The following is a 14650-nucleotide window of genomic DNA, read 5'->3' on the forward strand; positions in this document are numbered from 1 at the left end:
CAGAGGGATGGAGTGATGGAGGACTAGAAGGATGGAGTGATGGAGGAACAGAGGGACAGAGTGATGGTGGGACAGAGGGATGGAGTGATAGAGGGACAGAGTGATGGCGGACAGAGGATCAGAGGGACAGAGTGATGGAGGGACAGAGGGACAGAGTGATGGCGGGACAGAGGATCAGAGTGATGGAGGGACAGAAGGATGGAGTGATGGAGGGACAGAAGGATGGAGTGATGGCGGGACAGAGGGATGGAGTGATGGAGGGACAGAGGGATGGAGTGATGGAGGACTAGAAGGATGGAGTGATGGAGGAACAGAGGGACAGAGTGATGGCGGGACAGAGGAACAGACGGACAGAGTGATGGTGGGACAGAGGGATGGTGGGACAGAGTGATGGTGGGACAGAGTGATGGCGGGACAGAGGAACAGAGGGACAGAGTGATGGTGGGACAGAGGGATGGACGCAGGCTGCACATTCCTCCTCCCCCTCTTCCTCCTCATTTCCCTGCCTGCTACTGTAGTTGAATGCTGTTAGAGCTATTATTATTATAGCCATTATTATACATCATCATGGTGTCTATTATCATCATGATGATTAATGTTAATGGTATGACCATGTGCTGCAGGTGCTGTAACCTCCAGTGACCTGGCTAGAAGGAAGCATTTTAAGTGCTTCCTGAAGAAATGATTGGTGGTTTTTAATGACACGAGGAGGTGACTTTTATTTCTTTCTGGGTGAAAATATTTGCCTTTGGTATGTACAGAGGAATGCTGTTGTATCTTGGCTTATATTGTATCTAGGCAACTAACTATACGATCCGATCCTTAACCGTCTCAGTGCCGGTGCAGTTAAATCAGCTCGACTTACAGCTCACAGCCTTTCCTTTCCTGTATCCACTTTGGACCAAAATAAGAAGTGCATTGCAGACCCCTATAGCATCCCCGTATCAGTCACCCCACAACCCCTCCTCCCCTTTACACATTCCTGCCAGTCATGTCATGGTGGAGGATTTATCACTCTCCTCTAAAGCTCTGCATCAGTCAGAGTACAGAGGGGACCTCAACCCTTTTCCAGAGGCCACTAATCCCACGTTCTTAACGAGATTACAGAGTGTCAGAGGGATCTGAGAGCCTCTCTCACCTGTCATCTATCAGGACAGCTAGACACAACTAGACTCACAACACCCATCAAACACTACAGCACTATAGCACTCTGCCTAGAATCCTGGCTGTCAAAGAGAGGGAGAAGGGGAAAGGAGGGAGGAGGGAGAGAGGGTGCAAGGGAAGGAGGAATGGAAGGAGAGAGGGAGCAAGCAATCTGTGTCCCTTTGAACAGTGTTGTGAATGTGTAGTGTGTGTGTGTGTGTGTGTGTGTGTGTGTGTGTGTGTGTGTGTGTGTGTGTGTGTGTGTGTGTGTGTGTGTGTGTGTGTGTGTGTGCGTGCGTGTGTGTGTGCGTGTGTGTGTGTGTGTGTGTGTGTGTGTGTGTGTGTGTGTGTGTGTGTGTGTGTGTGTGTGTGTGTGTGTGTGTGTGTGTGTGTGTGTGTGTGCACAATTGGAAACAATAATATGGTTTTCATACTGTGAATGATGGTGTGATTAATTTTCAGCCTGTCATATATTTATTTTTTTCTCTGAAGATTGGGGTCCTACTCTTGACCTCTGTCTGAGTCTAGGCCCAGGGCATGTCTCTCTCCCCTTGGTTAATGACTGTTTTTCCCCAGGAGAGAAAAGGAGAGATGGGTGGAGAGACCATGGTGTTGATAAGAGTCTCATGTTGTGTGTGTGTGTGTAAGGGATTGAAAGAGTAGCAGGGCGCTGGGCCCTGCCCCCTGCTTTCCTCTATTCACTACTGTATCCTGCCTGTGTTGTGGGGCCTAAATGGCCTTTAATGAGCCACCAGTGGACCCTGCTCTTCCTGCCCCCCTCACACACACACACACACACACACACACACACACACACACACACACACACACACACACACACACACACACACACACACACACACACACACACACACACACACACACACACACACACACACACACACACACACACACACACACTGTTATCTCCTCCGAACAGCGCTTCCTATTACCCCACACCTATCCTACCACCAGCTCCTGCTCTGGCCGCTACCAACCCAGGCCGCACGTCCCTGATCTGAGTTTGTGACCCACAAACACCACAATCACACGTTTCTCACCCCATCTTGATCCCCCCCATCTCTCCGTCTGCCTCTTTATCTCTCTATCTCTTGTTCTGCTTGTCCATCTCTTATGCCCTTTCTCACCCGGTCCATTCTGTCTCTTTTGCTCGCATATTTTTGTGTATGGCGCGGCGATAGCCCGGAAACAACCCCCGTAAAAGCAAAGAGAGGCTGAGAGGTGGACGGCATGACCCGTTGTATTGTCTAGGACATGATGGTCACAATGCTGTTTCAGTGTGTGTGTGTGTGAGTGTGTGTGTGTGTGTCAAAACACAGGGACGGACAGGTTAGGAGCTGAGCCTGCTAGGGTCAAACAGAAGCTCCACTTGCCTGTGACCCAGGATGAGCCCCAGGGGAAGGGTCATTATCTGTACTCCTGACTGGGATTGATGGGAAAATCAGAAGGGTCATTGCAGGTCAGCTATTAGAACCCATACCTCAGGTGGTCAGAGTCACTGACAGATGAAATGATGGCACAGTCTTTTTCCAGGAACACTCAACTGTAGAAAAATAAGTCAATGTTCCTCACTCCCAGACAAGCTTTTTTTTTAAATGAAATCTTTAGGAGGTGTTACTGTTTCCGGGAAGCTGTGAAGTGTGTAAATGCATTAAACACATCCCTTAGTGTGTCTTCTTTTCTGAGCAACCTGCTTTATTTACAGTGACTGCATACACCGACCAAAACCCAGACAATGCTGGGCCAACCTATGGTGATACAGCCTGGATTCAAACCAGGGTGTCTGCAGTGACACCTCTAGCACTGAGATGCAGTGCCTTAGACAGCTGCGCCACTCAGGAGCCCCTTATAAAATGTGACTGTTTGGTTGCCAGGTTGATAGGTTCCTCCACCCTTTCACGTTTTCATGTTTAATTTTCACCACTCCCCCCAGATGAACCCTTGAACAAAAAAAAAATGACACAATAATGAAAGTATGCTGAATCTAATGAAACACCTAACATTTCCCTACCTCCCCCCATCTCTCCATTACCCTGGCCGCAGTAGCGCCAAGCTCTACTCACTGAGACCTCAGTCACACACGGTACAGTAACTTGTGACAGCATAATACATGTGTGACAGTCTACTACTTCGAGGGAGCACATAAAGTTCCCCATAAAACCTCTTTCCGGTATTAATTATAAACTGTGAGGACTTACGCCGCTAACCCAGCTCTAAACTGTTACAAATGTTTATGCTAATTAAACGTCTCTGAAATGCCAAAACGAAACGTCAACGTTTCTCCATCCGTCTAACAGAAAGGGGGGAGTCTAAAAGGGACTATCCTCTGATAAAACAAAATGTCTGTTGTCAGTTGCTTGCGACAGCCTTCAGTCCTTGCCAAAGATAAATATAAACACAACAGCGTAGCTATGTTGTTAGCCATCGCAGCTAGCTAACTGCGGGCTCATTTCCACCCCTAGCCTACTGCTTGCACGTGCTGCTTTCCAGGTGTTGTCATGACAATTAATCCTGTTTTCTCAACATTTGGCTGCTTGCAGCTGACAGAAGTTCTCAGAGGAGTTTTCAGGGTTTAGGAAAATCAAATGAAAGGCAATCAGGCTGTTTTGACAAGCTGAACTCCGCTGAGATGTGATGGTCGTTTGGCGCTGATTGCCCTGTCCCTGGTTTGCAGGAGCCCTGAGCTGCTCTGATGTGGTGAATGTACAGGACAGGTTTGGGGGGGGGGTTCTATGCTAAGGTCTATGCAAGTCATTTAGACATGTGTGTGTGTGTGTGTGTGCGTGCGTGCGTGCGTGCGTGCGTGCGTGCGTGCGTGCGTGCGTGCGCGCATGTGTGTAGAGTTTTTGGTGCTTACTGGTTTAATTGCTTTACATCCCTCCCAGTTCTCCAGGGTTGATACATGCACGCTCAACACAATCCCATCGCATACTGGGTCCTTTTGGCCCCTGACACAGAGGGAGTATGAGAAGACAGTCTGTGGGTCAGATGCACCACTGGGTAGTAAGGTCCAATATGGCATCATGACAATGGCACACTGGTGGTGAAGTCATACAAATACGAGCCTGTGATACAGTGATAACACACGGTCGACACTCATGGGGTTACTGCGGCGTCACGCGGTTGCACTCATGGGGTTACTGCGGCGTCACGCGGTTGCACTCATGGGGTTACTGCGGCGTCACGCGGTTGCACTCATGGGGTTACTGCGGCGTCACGCGGTTGCACTCATGGGGTTACTGCGGCGTCACGCGGTTGCACTCATGGGGTTACTGCGGCGTCACGCGGTTGCACTCATGGGGTTACTGCGGCGTCACGCGGTTGCACTCATGGGGTTACTGCGGCGTCACGCGGTTGCACTCATGGGGTTACTGCGGCGTCACGCGGTTGCACTCATGGGGTTACTGCGGCGTCACGCGGTTGCACTCATGGGGTTACTGCGCGTCACGCGGTTGCACTCATGGGGTTACTGCGGCGTCACGCGGTTGCACTCATGGGGTTACTGCGGCGTCACGCGGTTGCACTCATGGGGTTACTGCGGCGTCACGCGGTTGCACTCATGGGGTTACTGCGGCGTCACGCGGTTGCACTCATGGGGTTACTGCGGCGTCACGCGGTTGCGTCACTCCATTGTTGGGAACGTTAAAGACGTCTCAACCATAAGCGACTCCTGAAAGTCTTGTTGTGCCCGGTCATTCTTAAACGAGGCAAAAAAAAAAAAAATTAATCTACACTATATTGCCTTAGAAATATAGACACACATTTAGTAGGAAACAACATTATGATGTCATCAGATAGACTTTAGACAGAAAAAAAAAGGAAACCCTAAAATCCAAAAATCAAATGTAAATAATTGGTCACTTACACAGATTTGCAGATGCCATCACAGGTGCAGAATAAATCACTGACAGTGTCACCAGCAACGCATCCCCACACAATCACACCTCCTTCTCCATGCCTTGCTGTGGGAACCACGCGTGCAGAGATTCTCCGTTCACCTACTCTGCGTCTCACGGGGACACGGCGGTTGGAAAATGTCAAAGTTGGACTCCGACCGAAGGACAGATTTCCACCGGTCTAATGTCCAAGTCTTTTCTTACTATTGGTGTCCTTTAGTAGTGGTTTCTTTGCAGCAATTTGACCATGAAGGCCTGATTCACACAGTCTCCTCTGAACAGTTGATGTTGACATGTGTCTGTTACTTGAACTCCGTAAAGCATTTATTTGGGCTGCAATCTGAGGCGCATTTAATGCTAATACATATATTTACCCTTCTATGGAAGGGCCATAACACAATGGGGGTCTCAGTTTAGCTCTGCGACCGCCACAAGTGTCAGGGGACTCGTCTAAAGTCGGGAATCGTAGATTTGCCAACTTCTGTTTGTAGCGTGCGAGCCATTTGGGATTCTCGCCCTGAGTTCATCTACTTCACTGTCCAGGGACTGAACATTAGAGTAATACAATCGGAAGTGGTGGATGGTATGCACGCCGTGTGAATCTGCCTCGGGCCTCACTTATTCTTCCTCTTCTCCGGCGTCTGCATTTTGGTGTAGCCCTCGGGATGAATAGAGCTGCCTCTGGTTGTCCAAACAAAGGATCCAGATCATGGAAGTTGAATTTCTGCTCGGATTTCTGGTGCGGGAATACCGATCTAATGTCTCAAAGTTATTTTCAGCGGTAGGTAATACTACAAGAAAAGTTCGGAGTAAATAATGTAAGAAATAACACCCTCAAAAAATGGGTGACCGTGTCTGTCGCCGCCACCTTATTACACCATCCAGTGCTCTTCCACTCAAATGTGGCTAGCTAGCTAATCTGAAGACATCACAGTGATAATTAGGAAATACCCTGTCATTCTCTACAAACATCAAAGCAGTGACTCGCTCCTGCAGGTTCAGGCTCTACAACATCTGTAGAGTACAAACCTACCTCACACAGGAAGCAGCACACGTTCGAATCCAGGCACTTGTCATCTCCTGTCTGGACTACTACTCTTAGCTGGGCTGCCTGCTTGTGCCATCAAACCCCTGCAATTTATGCAGAACGCTGCTGCCCATCTGGTGTTCAACCTTCGAAAGTTCTCCCATGTCAACCAGCTCCACCACACACTCCACTGGCTTCTAGTCGAAGCTCGCATCCACTACAAGACCATGGTACTTGCCTACGGATCAGCAAGAGGAACTGCCCCTTCCTACCTTCAGGCTATGCTCAAACCCTACACCCCAACCCGAGCACTCCATTACGCCACCTCTGGTCTCTTGGCCCTCCCACCCCTACGGGAGAGCAGCTCCCGCTCAGCCCAGTACTTACTATGACTGTGATATGTGGTTGTCCCACCTAACTCTCTTAAGACGAATGCACTAACTGCAAGTCACTCTGGATAAGAGTGTCTGCTAAATTACTATAATGAACATGTTATCATTTGCTTCGGGAAATATAATCACATTTCCAAGCCACTTTAAGGTAGTTTTGACAAAAATCTTCAAGCAGCAACGGAGAACGCGTTGAGTAGAACATTCAGTCTTCAAGAAAACGTTCAGAACCATAGCTTGACACAACATGCAACCCACGAATAAGACGATGTCAATGGGGAATGGAATAAACCATAGATGTTCATACCAAGGGAAGACAAATAAGATCTTACTCACAACACAATTAGCAGACCAATCTTTTAAACGTGTGATCAGTTTGTGTCTTGTCATTGTCTCATATCCTGTGGTCTGAGGTATGACAAGCATAAGCTTCCCATTAGCCACCACTACATTGGCAAGGACCCGATGTTCAAATGGCTGGGCAGGGTTTTTCATTCCAAGGCCATTTGTCAGAGTGTAACAGCAGAACAGAGCACTGCAAAGCAAATCAATGCAACATGCTGCTGCCTCACTAACTTGTCTGTTTCCAATAGACACTCTGGCTTGTAACTCGTATTCAGTGACCTGGGAGATGTTTTCATGTCTTCGGTAACTAACTACACCCAGCTACTGATTTGAATACAAGACTCCACTGGCAAGCAAGGTCTTGAGCGACACTGTACTGCAATATATGTATCTATGGACAGTACGGTCATGTGTCCTTTAACTCTGCATCTTTTCTGTAAGTTCAATCATGATAATGGCCTGCCTGCCTCTCTGCCTGTCTGCCTGACTGCCTGCTGGTAGTCCCCTCCAGGGGAACGCTTCAGTCTGGTTCTGATTAGCAGCTGGATGCTAGTGACAGAGCTCAGTCTGTTGCCTGCCTGGGAGACAGCTGTGTGTGTGTGTGTGTGTGTGTGTGTGTGTGTGTGTGTGTGTGTGTGTGGGGGGGGTAAATATAAGACACATAATGCCAGGACGGAACCATATATCTTTACTAGGTACACCTATAATAATAGGCAGCAGCAACAACAACAACAACAAACATAAACAACATTACTGTGCATACATTTCTTTCATGCCAATGTGAAGTGGGACCATAACGATAGCAGTGATAACAATGATTGCTTTGTTTTATATGATATCAAATGTTGAAGCGTGATTTAATAATTTGATCAAAATGTACATCAAATGACAGATTCCAAGAACACAGGATGAGATGTTACTATCCTTTGTGCAAGCACTTCCAAGAGTTAATGAACAGTGAGCGTGGTGAAATTTGGGGAGCGCATCGTCAGTAGTGTACCTTTACACAGTATAATCCACCTGCAAGGCGAGCAGGCAGAACGTTTCAACATGTTCAACACTGCAAATGGCCATAGAGGGTGTGGAAGTCATTTAAGAAAAACAAACTGTAACTTGTCTGTAAAATAATTCCCTGGATGGTTTGATTCGCTTCGTTAATTTGGAAGGAAATCCATTGGCTAATTGATTGGTCCATATTTTGTAGCAATGCCGCTGATTGGTTTATTCGTTGGCTGATTGCTATTTATGTTAGGGCTTGATAAGCTTCCTGCCTGGGGTGATCCAGTCAGGGAATCAAAACTCTCAGAGAAGAATCAGAACTAGAGTCTATCAACAGCAATTCACTGAGTCATATGTATATAGAATCAAACCATCTCATTGTAAATAGCAGCGATTCAGTGAGTCATTTTACTGTTTTCATCTCTCTTTCTCTCTCTCAATCTCTCTCTCTCTTACTCCAAATTATAGCATCTAACAGAGCAGAGATTCAGATTTGTCCAATTATTGGCAAAATATTTGATTGTTTAAAAGACTGATTTGTGGCAAAAGATCAGAATTGGCAAATGCGGCCAATAACAGAGATTCAGTGAACGATTTACCGCACATACTGTACAATCAGATCGTCTTACAGAGCAGCAATTCAGTCAGTGATTCAGTGAGTCATTGTCTTGCAAGGAAGCAGTCTCTGGCCAAGGACTCGTGGAATCTTACTAAACGTCTATATTTGACAACAGTTGTCAGTAGTTGTTGTTTTCAATGATCATGTCTACGTCGACCGTATTGGGCAAGAAGGCGAGATCCAACATGCCATTCACACTGGGTCAGATACAAGGAGCATCCCAGGGAGATGATCTGATTTATCCGACATGATTTACAATTCTAAAATGTGTTTTGCACGTTGTCTTTTTTGTTTATCACTCAAACTATTAGACACATGTGCTTGCCACATTTACTTGAAACACGATCTCCAATTGCAGATACATTTGAACTGAGATATAAGTTGGATATGAGATCGAGTCTCAATACAGTGAGATTCTCTTGTGTTCATGTTTTGCTGCGAGTCAGAAGTGCAGGTTATGTTGGAGGATTTTCCTTCTACTCAGCGGTTCTCTTCACGTCAGCTGCAGTATTGTTCAGCTCCGTTTCACAGATCCCTCTCACGAATGCTTATGGGGCGAGAAATGCTTTTAATGTGGAACGGCTCCATGCTATTTTTAACCATGCTGAAATGTTGAGTAAACAGCATTGAGTCAAAAGTCGAAGGAGCTATTTTCTTTTTTTCGGTCTGCATCTCTCTCTCTCTCTGTCTTTCTCTGTCTCTGTCGCTCTCTCTGTTTCTCTCTGTCTTTCTCTGTCTCTCTCGCTGCCTCTCTCGCTACCTGTCTCACTGCCTCCCTCGCTGTCTCTGCCACTGTCTCTGTCTCTGTCTCTCTCTCTCTCTCTTCAACTTTAGTTGTTTAGTTTGGGCTACCTACGGTTTAGAATGTGCGTCAGAGCCTTTAGTTGGAACACTGTTTCTAAAGGTTGTAAGCTGCTAACTCTGCATGAAACAAGAGCCAATCAGCCTAAAGGTCATTCCAACAACACACTGCTTTTCCATACATCCCTTCATATTCTCAGTGGGAAACGGACTGAACCCCAGGAGAGAAGACAAAATGATCAGACATTGTGTCATTGTACCATGTATTGTGCTGCTACCATGTTGTGTTGCTAACATGTTGTTGTCATGTTGTGTTGCTACCACGCTGTGTTGAAATGTGTTGCTGACTTTCTATGCTGTTGTCTTAGGTCTCTCTTTATGTAGTGTTGTGTTGTCTCTCTTGTCGTCATGTGTGTTTTCTCCTATATTTGTGTTGTATTCATTTTTTTTTACATTTAAATCCCAGGCCCCGTCTCCGCAGGAGGCCTGTTGCCTTTTGGTAGGCCATCATTGTAAATAAGAATTTGTTCTTAACTGACTTGCCTAGTTAAGTAAAGGTTAAATAAATAAAAATGAATCTCAAAGGAGTCATAGCAGTACACTCCTGCACAGACAGGTGGCAGCAGATAGCCATAAGGCAAGAGAACAGCGATGTCCCCAGACTAGTCCATAGTCATAGAGTTAATGTCAACGGGTTGTTAGTGGCTCTTTTATTCCATGCCACTTCTGTCTGACTGTCACATCTCAGATTTGTGCAGACTTCACAACGCAGAATACCAAGTCACGACAGGAGAGATGGAGAGAGACTGGGAGCATGAGAGAAGCTGCAAGTCTAAAACGAATGGGAGGACACCAGGATAGTAAGGTTGACGGGGGTGGGCATCTATTACGTCAAAGGAAAGGGAGGACGTGCTGCACAGGTAAGGAAACCTGTGTCTTTCTGTGAGAGAAAGGAAGTGTACTGGCTGAGTGTGTTGGAGGTATAGTCCAATAACGTTTGATTTAGGTAGAGTGGGAAGTGGTGTGAGATGATTGGGTGAGTCAGGAACAGGAAGAGTGAAATTTGACTCACCCTTATTGTTAGATTATGCAGAGTGAAGGTAGATCATCATTCACGATCGTTAGAGAGTGCAAGGGAGGTATGGAATGGAGCGAGTGAGGTAGTGATGACAGGAAATTAAGACTCTCTCTCTCTCTCTCCCCCTCTCTCTCTCTCTCTCTCTCTCTCTCTCTCTCTCTCTCTCTCTCTCTCTCTCTCTCTCTCTCTCTCTCTCTCTCTCTCACTGGGAATGTTTTGTCAGGATTCCTCATCAGTTGATGTCAGCGTTTCGGCACAGGGGAGTGATTTAAGAGGGCACGGCGTTCTTGCCGTGCACCCACCCCTCCGAGGCTGTTCCAGTCTGCCAGTCCCGCTACGCTCTGCACTGCAATGTAAAAACAAACAAAACACCCTGGGCCTTTTTAATTATCTCCGGGGCACAGTCTGACAGCTCAGAGCTGAGGAGATAACCAGCTAAAGCGGAGTAACCAGCTATTACACTAAATATTTGGGTGCGTTGCACAGCTGAGGCCATGAGTGAGAGTGTGGGAAATATCGACTGGTGGAAAGTTGGAAAACAATTCAAACCCCAACTGGCATGATGGTATTAACAGCTTATCGTTAATGTCACTCAGTAGTTAAGATTTGAGTTGACTGCAGAGTTTACACAATGGAATGGAACTTTCGGGTTTGCTTTACTCGCTCAATGTTCTAGGGTTCTAGCCAATGGTTTGTTGTCAGGTGAGATGTTTTTGACATGGTTAGGAGACAGGGTTTTGCTGGCGCCATTCTTATTATTTATTGCAGGAGGGTGGGTAACGTTGGGGGTGGGTTACATGTTGGTAAGGGGATGTTATTTGAAGGTCGTGACCTTTCCTTATTACCAATTTACAAACCAGCCCAGTGTTGTAAATTGCTTTATTGTGCCACAGAGCGTGGGCACCACTCACCCGCGCAGGGCCACTTTGAAACCATGTTGATGTTGACCTATGGGGTCACTGGGGTACAAGAGTATTTTAGTAAATCAAAACTAATCATGAGAACTGTTTAGTAAACTGAAATAAACTAATTAACAAACCCGCTTGAAAAATGAAAACTCCAAAATAAAATAAAATGAAACCCTAATGAAATATGTTCAGTTTTCAATGGAATGGGGTTTACTATGGAATGGCGTTTTCAATGGAACGGAGTTTACAATGGAATGGAGTTTTCAATGGAGTTTTCAAGCTACTGAATCTGAAATCATAATATAATATTGTGTGTGTACATTGTACAATCAATTAGAGAGAGAACCTCATATCACATTTATTTGAATATATCCACTATACACATAAATCACAGCAAATTGGTTCCTGTTTCAGCCATGTCTTTAGTCACATTTGCTTGGTCAAACAAAAATCCTAATGAATGAATGGGAATAGAGCCGACCACAATGCAGGCGACGGCTGCAGGATGAAGTTGCTGAAACTTGCAGTCGACAGCAAGCAAAACTTCATAACGTTTGATCCCATGATTTTTGTCAAGTTCATGCGGTTTCATGTAGGTGCAAGTCAGACTATTTGTATTCCCAGAATGCAGCACACTTTGAAAGGTGGTGAAGTGATCCGATTAAGGTGAGCACAATGCAATACTTTGCTCTCACATAGTCACGCAGAGTAGCAGCGCTCAGCGCACCCATATGCACGTGGGCAGATACTCTGTACGACTGTGTGAGAGCAAAGTCTTGCATCGTGCTCATCTCAATGGGCGCGTTTTGAGCCGGTCACCTTTGTCAAGTTGGTGACCGTTGTTGGCCTTTCAAAGTGTGTTGCATTGAACATGGTTGATACAGGACCAAAACAGCAGAAAAGTTTAGCCTCGTGCTTCAACGCTCCTGGTTGTTGCTGAAATTGACCCACTACTACTGTTTACTTTGTGCATCCACATCATCTTACTAGCCCCGTTTATACCTGGTTCTAACATGCGTCCTTTGTCCTGATCTTGTCCATATTCTGATTTGTGTCCACATTTTTTAGACAGTTGTAGATTATTGAGAGAAGGATTGTGATCAGACGTTCCAGACCACCGCCGCATTGACCCTAGATATCTTAGTGTAGACGGATCTGGACAGTTAAATCATCCTTATCCCGCCTTCTAAAGTCATTTGAAAGGGGGCACCATTGACTTATGATGTCAATATGTGTCTTAAATAAATAAATAAATATTATTTTGAAAGAATTTGCATACATGGAGGGACCAGGAAATCTGGTACCAATGCGGACACAGTGGACCGATAAGAGACTCATTTTAATACCATGTGTAGATGCATATCTGAAAATGTGGGCACAATCAGAAGAAAGGATGAGTGTTTCTCCTTTCAGGAGAAAGGAGGAATGTTAGCGCCGGGTATAAACTGAAACTATAAAACTTAAACAAAAAAACAAAAAACAAGCTAGTAGTGGATCTGAAAACGAATTGAATCTAAACTGAGTTTCAAATCCAAATCCTAGAAGGCATATGTTGAGTAAACAGCCTTGAGTAAAATGTTTAAAAAAAAAAAAAAAATATGAAAACACAAAACTATATAATAACCTTGCTCTTCCAAGGATCCGTGGTGATTTTCTATTGACATAAACAAGTCATTTGAGCCCTGAGACTCTTTTTCATCACCACTGCTTCTACCAATGCTGCCTACGGCCGTCTGTGACAATACACAGGCAGTGTAAATCAACTGTAGAAAGATTCGATGAAGTGATGTCAAAGAAAGCCGGGCTGAGTTTTGAAATAGTCACCCTGTTTGCCTTTAATATACTCAGTAGTTGTTGATAATTTTTTTGGGATTGTTGATCTCCTTGGCAATATCCAAATATGCTGAAAAGAAGTGTATTCATTGCAGTTAGTTCTGCGGAAGAATGGTCTGATTCCAAAAGTGTGACTGATAGAGATCCTACTCCAGCAACAAGGGTTGGCTTTTGATGATAAATGAATCAGAATTGTTTGTCATCGGATCCATGTAATCTATATAATCCTGTGGTATTATTGCATGTTGGCAGTGAAGCTTAGAGGTTTTACGCCACAGACAGTCCTGCCCTGGCTTCAAAGAGAGCCGAAACAAAGGTGGGTGGACAGAAATTCTACGACAGAGTGTTGATATTGAACATCGGTGGGATAATACCTTGCCAACGTATGTGTGAACTATGTATTGAACTATGTATTGAACTATGTATTGAACTATGTATTGAACTATGTATTGCTCCCTCCGCTGATAACGTGGTCACATTCCATCAATACAAGTGTGTTATCCAAAGCTTACGCCCAAGTGACTGTAAAGTAGGCTCACACATATTCAGTCCCCATGCTTTGCAGACTTGTACCCACAAAACGTGCCGACTTTTCTCCGTGATAGCATGCAGTGACACGTTATTTCTTGCCTTTTTGCTATGTTGAATAATCAACCACTTTCGTCAAAAGTCTCGAGTGATTTTCATGTTTTGTTTTCTAATTGGTTGAGAAACATGAAATAGGGGGATATCTCCCCCTGGAAGGATGTTGTTTTCACTGGGTTTTAACAATGACCAGCCCTTACCGAGAAACACCCCAGTATGTGACCACCTACAATCACCATTTCCTTACACCGAATGACTTATCTGCCTGATAGTTTAATTCTGTTCTGTATCCTGATCGTGAACCCCAGATGGTTGCTTATGTGTATAAAAGTCATTATTTACAGTTTGAGGGTCTGACTGTGTGAGGGTCTGACTGTGTGAGGGTCTGACTGTGTGAGGGTCTGACAGTGTGAGGGTCTGACAGTGTGAGGGTCTGACTGTGTGAGGGTCTGACAGTGTGAGGGTCTGACTGTGTGAGGGTCTGACTGTGTGAGGGTCTGACAGTGTGAGGGTCTGACTGTGTGAGGGTCTGACAGTGTGAGGGTCTGACAGTGTGAGGGTCTGACTGTGTGAGGGTCTGACAGTGTGAGGGTCTGACTGTGTGAGGGTCTGACTGTGTGAGGGTCTGACTGTGTGAGGGTCTGACAGTGTGAGGGTCTGACTGTGTGAGGGTCTGACTGTGTGAGGGTCTGACTGTGTGAGGGTCTGACTGTGTGAGGGTCTGACTGTGTGAGGGTCTGACTGTGTGAGGGTCTGACTGTGTGAGGGCCATATCTGACAATGCGGCAGTAAGCGAGTGAGGGGCCTGGTGTTTATTTTATGCCGGCTAAATGACGGGTTCAGGACTACAGCTTCCTCTTCTCTTTAAACATAATTACAGGGGGATTCGTCGCTTAAACACCGTTTGATAGTTCTGCTGAACTCTGCTGTGTTTTATGTGACACTGTTTTCACGACGGAGTAAAATACAGAGTCACTGAAATTCATAGTATAATCATTTGTTTTTG

This window comes from Oncorhynchus gorbuscha, linkage group LG08, assembly GCF_021184085.1.
Source record: "Oncorhynchus gorbuscha isolate QuinsamMale2020 ecotype Even-year linkage group LG08, OgorEven_v1.0, whole genome shotgun sequence".
Taxonomy (NCBI): Eukaryota; Metazoa; Chordata; class Actinopteri; order Salmoniformes; family Salmonidae; genus Oncorhynchus; species Oncorhynchus gorbuscha.